This window comes from Sciurus carolinensis, chromosome 16, assembly GCF_902686445.1.
Source record: "Sciurus carolinensis chromosome 16, mSciCar1.2, whole genome shotgun sequence".
In the NCBI taxonomy this organism is placed as follows: Eukaryota; Metazoa; Chordata; class Mammalia; order Rodentia; family Sciuridae; genus Sciurus; species Sciurus carolinensis.
Window position 1 is genome coordinate 49,603,759 of NC_062228.1, and position 10,937 is coordinate 49,614,695.

The 10,937-nt window shown below is 43.5% G+C and overlaps 1 pseudogene; it reads left to right on the forward strand.

Annotated features, from left to right (window-relative positions):
* The first annotated feature begins 6,313 nt into the window (after window positions 1-6,313).
* LOC124966121 (cysteine and histidine-rich domain-containing protein 1-like) lies at window positions 6,314-8,377 on the forward strand (annotated as a pseudogene).
* Window positions 8,378-10,937: the final 2,560 nt, after the last annotated feature.

The window sequence follows — 10,937 nt, forward strand, 5'->3', positions numbered from 1 at the left end:
CAGTGACGCTCTTTGTTGCAGAATGTGCACTGGCTGACTTCCTTTTACCTAGGGTCCCATTCATCTCTCTGATGGGGAGGTCATGTGGCCCAGAGTTGTAAAGCCTTATTGAGTTCCTGTTGTTCCCTGGGGTGAGATGACCTCAGAGGGCAGGAGCCAAATATTGGCTATTATCCTTGGCCCTTTTTATCTTTAATCTCTAAGTTTTGGTTTTAATCATCCAGCAGGCCAGTTTTACCAGTCTTAAAGTAGGAGTATTGGGCTTTAACTTTAATGTCTATAATTTAATAGTTATTTGCCCTTTCCATTTATGGGGTCAGTATTATACTGGAAGTCAGTCTTGTATTTTGTCTAGCCTATAGCTGATGTCTCATTATTTCAAATTAACTCTGGTTATTATATTAGAAGTTGTGCTTCTGTAAAGCACTAACAGATAACAGTCATCAAGTTTAAAAGGAAATATAAAATGAAATTAACAAGAGTAAAAGCATATTTAATCTGTATTATATCTATGAACCAAAAAACAACTTTGTAATCCTCAACTTTTACTTGGCTATATATTATATTTTCTTTTTATTTTAAGATCAGAGTAATCCTTATAACAAAAACCTATCTTTTGAACTTCATTTTAAATGAACTGGAGTGGTTTTCCTAACATGGAATCAGGTGAGAGGCAGAGTTTTTGCTGGGGTGTGATGTTCTCTTGACAACACTTAGTTAGTTGTTTTATATCTGAAATGGATATTTACTTCTTTTTCAAACATTTTATGAAATCTTCATGACCTTTAAACAGGTTAGGCTCTTCTTTTCATCTCTCAAAAATGCATTTAAATTTCAATTTCAGCTTGAAGAGTAACACAAAATTGACAACAGGTTACTTTATCCAGCTCTAAAACATCAAATGACATGAATACATACCTACCAAATTTGTTGTTTTTATACAAATCTGAGATTTTGCTACAGATAATTTTAATTTGGAGAACACCAACTTGTCAAAGTGCTCTCCTAACTTTTACATTTAACTTTTAAAATACAATTTAGAATCTGGAGTGTATGTTAACAATAATCACAGGTCTGCATGGCTTAATAAAAAATCAAAGAATAACCTTAAATCTCATACATTTAGGAAACAGTGTATCAACAGTGTAATAAATTGACTTAGTCAAACAAAGTAAAAGATAAAGATAGATCTTCAAATGACAGCGTGGCCTTTCTATGGCCACATACAAAAGAGAGCACTTATTGGTTATCTTGCCAGGAAACTTACATAAACTTTCATTTTATAAACTTTTTCCGTGTTGATGGACCTTTATTTTATTTATTTATTTAAATGTGGTGCTGATTTATCTTAAAACCATACTCACCTTTGCAATTAAAATTTCAGGATATGAGTGTGTCCTTCTGAATAGTTTATTTACTGTCCCCTAAATACAGGAATTGATCACTGTGTTTACTTGCTATTCTACCTATTCCATTGTACCATTGGTCTATAAGATGTTAATGGATTTTACTGAGTATGTTTGAAGTATTACAAAAGGCAGCTTGCTTTTTAATCTTTGCATCTTTGGGAGCTTTGAAGAGGAAATTTTATTCCTTGTTGTAAAAAGGAACTGTTTTAAGAGGTGGGAACTCTGCACCTGTGTATATGTATATTTTTTAGCAATAAAGCAGTATGGGCTGAGAATGCACTGAAAAAAAATATGGTGCTGAGTATGGAACCCAGTGCCTCACACATGCTAAGCAACCATTGAACCATAACCCCAGCCCCTCATTTTATACACTTTTACAGAACACTTAGACAAGCCCTAGACTGATAAAGTTTTCAGATGCATACATATACCTAGTCACATATCTTGGGGGCCACCCATATCATTATAACCTAAATAACAGCTCTTGGTTTAATCAGTTACCAAGTAATCATTTAAGACTTTAAAACAGATTTCCCTAAGTAATAAAACCTAACAAATACAAATACAAGAAAATTATCTTGATAGACAAGAGCAAACCAATATTTTAGATTGTTTCATATCAGCATATTGAAGTTCAAATAACTGATTGTGCTAATTCAGGTCAATTTAATCACAAACACAAACTTTTTGAGTCTCACCTTCCACAGACCTTCTGCAACTTACTTCAACATTTACAATGGGCTTGCATCCTTAGTTTTGTCCTCCCATCTTGGACTTTAGCACAAGAATATTACTTTACCAGAAAAAATACTTTCTCATTCAGGAATGTTTCTTTTACCTTTTAATTTTCCAAACTAAACTCTGTTTCCATACGTATTACTTTTTTAAAATCTATTTTTAGTTTCAGACCCATTTTAAAATTTATATTTTGAAACAGTCCTTATGCAAGTTATGTATTTAATGTACATAACAAATTTTATCCCAGGAGAGGGGTCAGACAATCTAGTACGTACAGAAAACTCTCCTAATCCTTTTCTCCCAGGTTGCAGTCAAAGGGTTGGAGCACAGGATATTTTGGAACCTGATCTGTCTCCCTTATCTTCATGATAATGTCATCAACTTTAAGTGAGTTCTCCACTGTTAATTGTACCCTGAGGCTCCTTTTGGGACTTTCTTTTCTACTAGGCATATTGATAGGCAATAGAGGAGACCCTTTCCATCTTTCTCCTAAGGCTTCCTGGAAGATCCCTTTGCAGAATCTGCTTAGAAAACACATGTTGGTCTTAGTGCCTGTCTTTATCTTTTCTGGTTCCATGACTTACTCTGCCAGTCTCCCCAGGCATGCAGTTTGATGGGATCCTCTTAGAGCAAGGACTGCTTTGCCCTAGTGAGAGTTGTCCCCTGTCCCAGTGGGGAGATTATTCCTGTCCCCAGGTCATAAATGAACAGTGCTGAAACCTAGTGCCACACCCTTTGTGGTCAGCAGCTTCCATCCCCCAGGGCAAATTGGGGCTGGAAGGCAGGGGAGAGGCCAGGTTCTCTGGTCCTTCCTTTTATAGTCCAGGAAGCTTTTCTGCCATTTTTTTCTTCTCGGTTTAGGGCTGGTGTCCTTGACCAGGTGAGATGATCTGTGGCTGCCTGAGCCAGGCTGAGAGAGGATTCTTGGGGTGTCAGCACTGGGTTTAAAAGACTTAAATCTCTTCTTCTTCTTCCTCCTCCTCCTCCTCCTCCTCCTCCTCCTCCTCCTCTTCTTCTTCTTCTTCTTCTTCTTCAACCTCTTTCTGTTGGTGTCCTGCTATCCTTGCACACCAGAGGCAGTGCCTTTGGACACCTTTAACTTAGTGCTGACTTCAGATTCCTTATCATGCAACTGCCTAAATGCCTGGACATACGGAATCTCTTTCACATTTTTTACCCCTGACAGTCCAACTTCAACTGTAAGACTGTATAAACCATTTAAAGGCAGATTATGACCGTGATCCATGTTTCTGTGAAACAAGCCCATCCCTCTAGGTCACCCATTCAGCCAAGATTGTTTTACGAGACTACTGGTAAGATCAGTGTAATATGGCTCATCTCCTGAAGGTCCAGTGACAGATAGGGAAAACAGAGGAACAGGAAAGACTCATGAAAACCAGGGCTTTGGACATGTACATTTTCCCTGAGCTTGGACAGTGCAGGCCGGCAGGTGGGAGGAGGAGTGGGCGCCTCTGCAGCCGCTCGGAACTGTTCTCTTTTTTTCCTTCTTGCTGGCCTCATTCCCAGAGTCAGAAGTCTGGGAGTTTTGCCTTGAGAGGGCCGAAAGTTTGAGTCAGAACATGAAGGATTCTTAAGACCAAATGAAACAACAGTATTTTATCATCCTTTGAGGGTTTTTTTTTCCTTCTTTTAAACCTTGTATGTAGAACATTCATGAAAGTAGAATTTTAACCCTTAATCATCTTGTTTTTAATGAAGACCAGGAACAAAACAATCTTAAACTTTCCATCGACCAACAATACAAAAACAACATATTTATGATCTTTATCCCATTATGTTCAAACTGATTTGCCCATTTTCAACTTAGGTTACCTGTGAAAACCAAGTTTAGTTAACATCGGAAGGCATCCTCTTTGGAAGGAAAATCCTAGAATCAATGGACATTAATTATACTGTAAACAATTTATACAAAAGAACACCCTTCATCGTCTAATCACCTGGGAGAAGAAACGTGTGGGTGAATGATTTTAGAGATATCTTTATTTTTATCTCTAATCATTTCAAGTTGCATGAGCTTAATTTTTCAGTGTATTTGAGAGTTAACCCTTGAACATTTGGCCTCTGAATAAAGACAGCACACAGAAAAGCAGAGGGCAATAAATTTCAGTTAGATAAAACAACATGAATTGGTTCAGGAGAAAAGATGAATTCATCATAAAACAAATGTGACTTCAGAAAAAGACAAGTACTGAAAAATGACACGGCTGGAATTACACATGAAACAACTTTCACAGTGTTTCTCACACACTCCCACACTCAGGAATTGGAAACCACTGTCTCCCCCTTTTGGAGCTCCCCATGCTTAAGAGTCCCCTGATGGAGTCCCCGAGACCTGTGGCCCCTCTGCAGGCGGCCATGGGAGGTTTACGACCCTGTCCCCCCTTCACAGCAACACAGACCTTTAGGAGTTAAAGCACTTCCTCCCGGCCCTGTTCCTTCGGGGTTCCCTGCACTGTCAGCGCCCTCAGTGTGGCCATCCGGCTCCCCTTCTGTCCTCGCAGGCAGGCCTGTCCACGGTCCTGTGTCCTGGACCTCACCTCTTCCAGTAGCCTACACGTCCCCGTCTCCAGGGGTTCCAGGGCACCAGCAGCCACTCTGGAGCCACAGGTCCAGCAAGCAAAGAAGATCGTGGAATTCAGGGGCGGCACCTTCCTGTTGGTCTGAGGGGCAGCGCGGATTCCTCTGTGGACACTGTCTACACTGGTGGCCCCAAACCAGCACGGTGGTGGTTTCCCCGCCAATGTATCAAAAATGATGTGGGAGGTGACAAGACGGCACTCGGAAAGTAGGAGAAACCAAGCTTTATTTTACACAGGGTGGGGGGCCCAGAGGAGAGTAGCACTCCCTGATCCACAGTTTCTCACAGTATTTATAGGGTATTTGCCGCCATTGGACGCTTCCTCTCATGGGGCTTTTCCCTCTCTCTTTTTTTTAAGCAAATTCCTCATCGATGAGGCTGAGGGCCTGTGCGGGGTCTCTAACTTGAAGCACGCTCACAGAACAGAGGAGAAGTGACAGCTCTGTCCAGACATCTGCTGCGTTTCAGGAGCGAGGAGGCAGACTCTTAGGACTGTTATTGACAATGCAGGAGGTCGGGACCCAGGGTCAAGTAGGCCTCCGGGAGAAAGGCTCAGGGAGGGAGGGGAAGTGACCCCTTCCCCAGGCACTGGACTCTCACCGTAACGCCTCTGTAACTGTACTCCACAACCAGGTCTGCTATACCATCACAGTACCAAAACCTCAGCATAGGGCAGGTAAGGGGCACGCGCCTCAAACCCCAGCAACTCAGGAGGCTGAGGCAGGAGGATGGCAAGTTCCAGGCCAGCCTCAGCACCTTAGTGACAACCTGTCTCAAAATAAAAATAAACGAAAAATGTCGGTGTGGTGCTTGACCTCTGCCTCTCCATCACATCCTTCTTAGGACGAATAGGAGAGCCCTACAGTCCATCCTTCATAAAAGAACCAGGAATCAACCGCTTCTCCTCACCAGTGGCAGGTTCCTTTGTGTTTTCTTCTGGGTCCTGAGGATTCAACCCCGGAGCACCTAACACTGAGCCACATCCCCAGCCCCGGTTCTTTTTCACTTGGACACAGGGTCCCACTGAATTGCTTCGGGCCTCTCGGAGTTGCTGAGGCTGGCTTTGAACTTGTGATCCTCCTGCCTTGCCTACAGAATGGTCTGCTGTTTAGACTGCTCTATGGTTTCTACTGAGTGTCTCACTTCTAGTAGATGCTCAAAAACTCACATGAGAAATGAATGGTGTTCCTATAACTTCCTTCTGGAGTATCAGGGAGCATTTCTCAGAAATCACGTCAGGTGAGCAATGAAGTGTGTTTGCACAGTGCGTTTCCTCCGAATCTGTTGATGGTTCTATGATTAGAAGTGAAAGTGAATCCAAGAGAGATTTCCAGCTGGGTTGAGAAGTTCAGTCAGTTAACAAGGAAGGGAAGTTCTGGCGGGGCAGGGGGACGTGTAGGCAGTGTCCCTAGGAGTGCAGTGGTGACAGGGTGAGCTGGCCTTGTCCTCATGACGAACTCGGGGAGACTGCAGCCTGTAACTGGAACATTAATTCTAATATCAGTTTCGTATGAGAAGGGACACCCCAATAACGACAGGTCCACACAGGAGACGATGATGAAGCCTAATGGAAGAGGCCCGATCACAGAAGCAATTAACAGGCCAGTCGCTGAAACAATTCCCCGGATGTAAGGAAAGTGCAGACAGAGTCTCATGATACTGCCCTCCTCCTGAAGGTGACAGACAAGACTGTGGGCATGGTGGGGCCCACCTGTGGTCCCACTGACTTGAGAGGTGGGGAGGGGGATGGAAAGGTCAAGGGCAGCCTCAGCAACTCAGTGAGGCCCTAAGCAGCCCAGTGAGACCCTGTCTCAAAACACAAAACCAACAGGACCGGGGATGTGGCTCAGTGGTTAAGAGGGCCTGGGTGCAACCCCTACTACAAAATAAAATTAAATAAACTAAAAAAGCCCAGAATCTGTTTCCCACTTCACTGGCCATTGAACAAAGGCTTGTCACGCTGACCAGTTGTTCCCAAGCGTCATTTACCGGTCTTGCTCAGGTGGGAAGAGCACTGAGCTCTGGGGAGCTGTTGGTGACAGAGCACTTCCTAATGATGGAGGGAGAACAGGACCCCGCGGCAGGTCCTGCAGCGACCCTGAAGCCCACCCCCCACACTCCTCTTGCCCCAGTGCCCGTGGAGCCAGAGCGTGGGTTTTCTTCTTTCTTTCTGCTTCTCTTCCCTTTTTCCTTCTCTCTCTCTACCTCTCCTTCATTCTCCAAGAGCATGTTTGAAGGCAGAAGGAAAACAGGTGGCAGAGGAAGAGCTGCCTGAAAGAGAGACGGCGCCTGTCACCTCCTCAGGACCTGCGTCCAGCACCCTCCGTGGGGTGTGCACGTGAGGTCAGTGCCCCCTGGTCACCTGCGACGGCAGCCTTTGCCCACCTAGAGCTGAGTGGGAGGCGCTCTCCACACAGAGCATCAAGCCAGGATCTCCTGTGCGGCAGCCAGGATGCAGTTAGTCGCACAGTCTTGCAGTTCCGGGTGTTTGGGCCTTGCTGTAACGGTGGGAAGAGAAGATGGCCCTGCTGGGCTACACTCGGGCCTGCGGACAGCACTTGGATCTCGAGGACAATTCCAGGTGTTCCTGTCTTTCATGATGCATTAAAGGGTTAGCCTGTTGTCAGAGGAGAACAACTGATTTTTCTGATTTCTTAAGCATTGTGAGCTGCACAAAAGGTAGACATCATAGTGCAAAGCCACCTGAGCCCGTCAAGCCTGAAGTCAAGACTACTGAAAAGAAAGAACTATCTGGGGCTGGGGAGATAGCTCAGTTGGTAAAGTGCTTGCATTGCAAGCACAGGGCCCTGGGTTTGATCCCCAGCACCGCAAAAAAAAAAAAAAAAAAAAAAAAAAACAAAACAAACAAAAAAAAAAAACTATCTGAATTGAAACCCACATTTCAGGAGCCCGTAATTCAAGCCCCTAAACCAGGAGAAGTGATCAAAAGGCCAAGCCCAGCTGAACCAAGGACCAGTATGGAAGTAAAAATATCTGCCTACCTAAAAGGAGCACTTGATAAACTTAAACGATCATCTGGAAATGAGGACGATAAGAAAGAAGATGACAGTGATGAAATTAAGATTGGGACGTCATGTGAAAAGGGAGGGTGTACAAAGACATATCAGGGTCCCCAGAGTCTAGAAGAAGCCTGTGTCTGTCATTCTGGAGGCCCCGTTTTCCATGAGGAGATGAAGTATTGGAGCTGTCGTAGAAGGAAAACCTGTGACTTTAATACCTTCTTAGCACAAGAAGGCTGTACAACAGGGAAACGTGGGAACTGAAAAGGATGCTGGGGAGAAAGTTGTTCCGTGTAGACCTGAGCGGCGTCAGACGGGGGTGAAGTCACCATTTCAGTATATGCTACAATTCACCTCCAGAACTCAGGGGAGTAGAGACCAAGAGTACGTTGTTCAAAGTGCCCATCATATTTGAAGGAGAGAAGGAAGTCCATCAAAATGTGAAATTATGGGGTATGTCGGATGTAAAACGGAGCTGCACAGCTATGACTGCAACAAAGATTGGGATCACCGTGGGAAAAGCTGAACCTGTGCAGCGGGCAAGCCTCGAACTACCTACAACCAAAAAGCAGGAAAAGCAAAAAGAGCAAAAAGAAGATATTAGAGACTGAGGCGGGAGGGCAGTGCCTATTTCAGAACTCTGCACGTGTGGTGGCTTGCTGCCCTAACTTTTTGTTGTTGAATCAGGCATTTCAGGGTCACAGTAGGTTTTTGGTTTTAAAAGCCAATGTCATTTATCTTTTGGGTCCCCTAAGATGATTATTCCTATTTCCTCACTGGAAGAATCATACTTGTGTCCCTTACTTGAAGAAGCTGGAAAACAGCTCGTAAGTGCAATGGCACTTATGAGTGTATTACACATAAATAATAAGGGACATTTGTTTTTTATATTTCTACCATCCCATAATTATTAAAGCAAGATGAAAATGTCAAATTTTTAATCAGTTTTTTTTTTCTTTATGAACTTTTTGTTCCTATAATACTTGAAAAACTTCAAGGAAGATGTGAAGTTCTGCCTTTCTTTTTTTTTTTTTTCCATGTGGGACAGTTATTTTTACTACGAGGATCGATTCTGAGGTGATAACCAGGTTAAGGGGAATATGTGCATTGACCAACAAGTTAGAATTCATTCACAGTTAGTTTAATTTTAAAATTACATCATTACCTATGTTACTTTCAAAATGGTAGGACCTAAGAGTACAGGACACAAGCCTAGAGAGCTATCAATTGGGTTAAAATCCACCATTTTATAAGTTTAAGCAATAATGTCAACCTTTTTCCTGATTCAAGGTCTTTGTATGCTGTTATGACTAAATGGGCCTGATTTTCAGTCTAAACTCTGAAAACCTTCAGTTACCTATATAATCATCTCTATCTGACCTTGCTGATGGAAACATATGTATAAAAATGTATCTAAAAGTTTGTGTGATTACAACAGAGTATAAGAAAACTAAATATATAAACTTAGTTTTATACCAACTATCACGTTAAATAATATAGCTTAATTCTTTAAAAAAAAAAAAAAAAAAGCCAGGACATTTCTTTTTCTTTTCATGTCAAGCTGTGGAAGATCAGTCTCCCAAGTCCCCGAAACTGCCAGCGCCCAAAGATTAAAACCCCAACTGTAAAAAGCTGAAGCCCAAATCTCAAAAACTGCAGTTCCCAGGGGCGGTGGGGCGGGCGAGGGCAGGGCCGGGGCAGCGGAGACCAGGTGAAAGGGGCAGAAAGCGAATTCTGGGGAAAGGAGGGGCCGGGCACCTGTCCAAGGTGAGCACTTCCGTTTACAATGGCAGCCCTTGTCTGCACTGGTGGTCCTTCCAGGTGATAAGATAGCAGCAGCTTGTAATAGATTAACGCCAATGTGTCTCAAGAGGCTCTCCAAGTTACCGACCTGTCGAGGAAAATCCTGGGAATGTTGGAATGAGAACACTCACTCCACAGCCTTGGAGCTCAGTGACAGTATAGTCTCCGTGCAGGCTGGGGTCTGTGCGGGAGCGCACGAGCACTGGACTTCTGTGTGCCCGCAACAACACAGAAACCAGGCACACAAGGTGGAAGAATGGACAGGAGATGCTCGTGTTGGTGCGAATAATCGGTGAAATGGAAAGAAGCAAAGTGACTCTCTTTTGTTCTGACCTGACTCCATTGTCTGCTTGCTTGTGATGTTTCCTTTCAGCCTCCTGAAGCTGTATCTCTGCTGACAGTACAAGGGGATCTTCCCACATCCCTGGCTGTGGTCCTGATGTATAACAAAATGACTCTGAGATGTGCCATCGAAACTATTTTCCCATGTCATGGAAATATGTCTCAACAGCGTCTTTTCTGACCTACATGTGCTCAAGTGTCCTTGTGGCCTTGGTGGATTTGGCCTTTATCAACTCTGTACTTCCCAAATTCAGGTGCTGGTGTTCTTTGAGGCTTAGCCTCGCCTGGCATGCTCATTAAATAAAACTTTCTTCCCTTTCAAATGGCTCAGTATGTGTGGTGGTTTGTAATTCTTGTGCTCCAGAACAATTAGATCATAGAAGATTCTCAAAATGAGCGGCACCGTGACGACATGAAGGCAAACGTATTCTCCTAGGAGAGCCGTGCCCTCAAGGGAAAAAAAACAAAAACAAAAACAAAAAACACCAGTTGCAGAGTACACACCTGTAATCCCAGGGACTCCTGAGACTGAGGCAGGAGGATGGCAAGTTCAAAGTCAGCCTCAGGAAGTTAGCAAGGCCCTGCCTCTACCAAAAAGAAAAAAAGAAAGAAAGAAAGAAAGAAAGAAAGAAAGAAAGAAAGAAAGAAAGAAAGAAAGAAAGAAAGAAAGAAGGAAAGAAAGAAAGAGAGAGAAAAGAAAGAAAGAGAGAGAAAAGAAAGGGCTGGGGGTATGGCTCAGTGGTTAACATGTTAAAGTTAAGGCCCATCTGGGTTCAATCCCTGTCACCCCTTTGGCCCCCAATAGGTAGAAAGATGACATAAATACAGAAAAAAAATTGAATTGTATTTCAGAAGTTCCACGTACATTTTAAGACCTGTCACCTTCTAAGCTTATCTCTTTCCCAGGCCTCTTTCTCTCAGATTCCTGAGATATCTGAAAATCCACCTGTGCACTATGAGTTTTTGCTTCCTTTTGTGGTACCGGGGATGAAACCCTGAGGTGTTTTATCACGGAGCCACATCCCA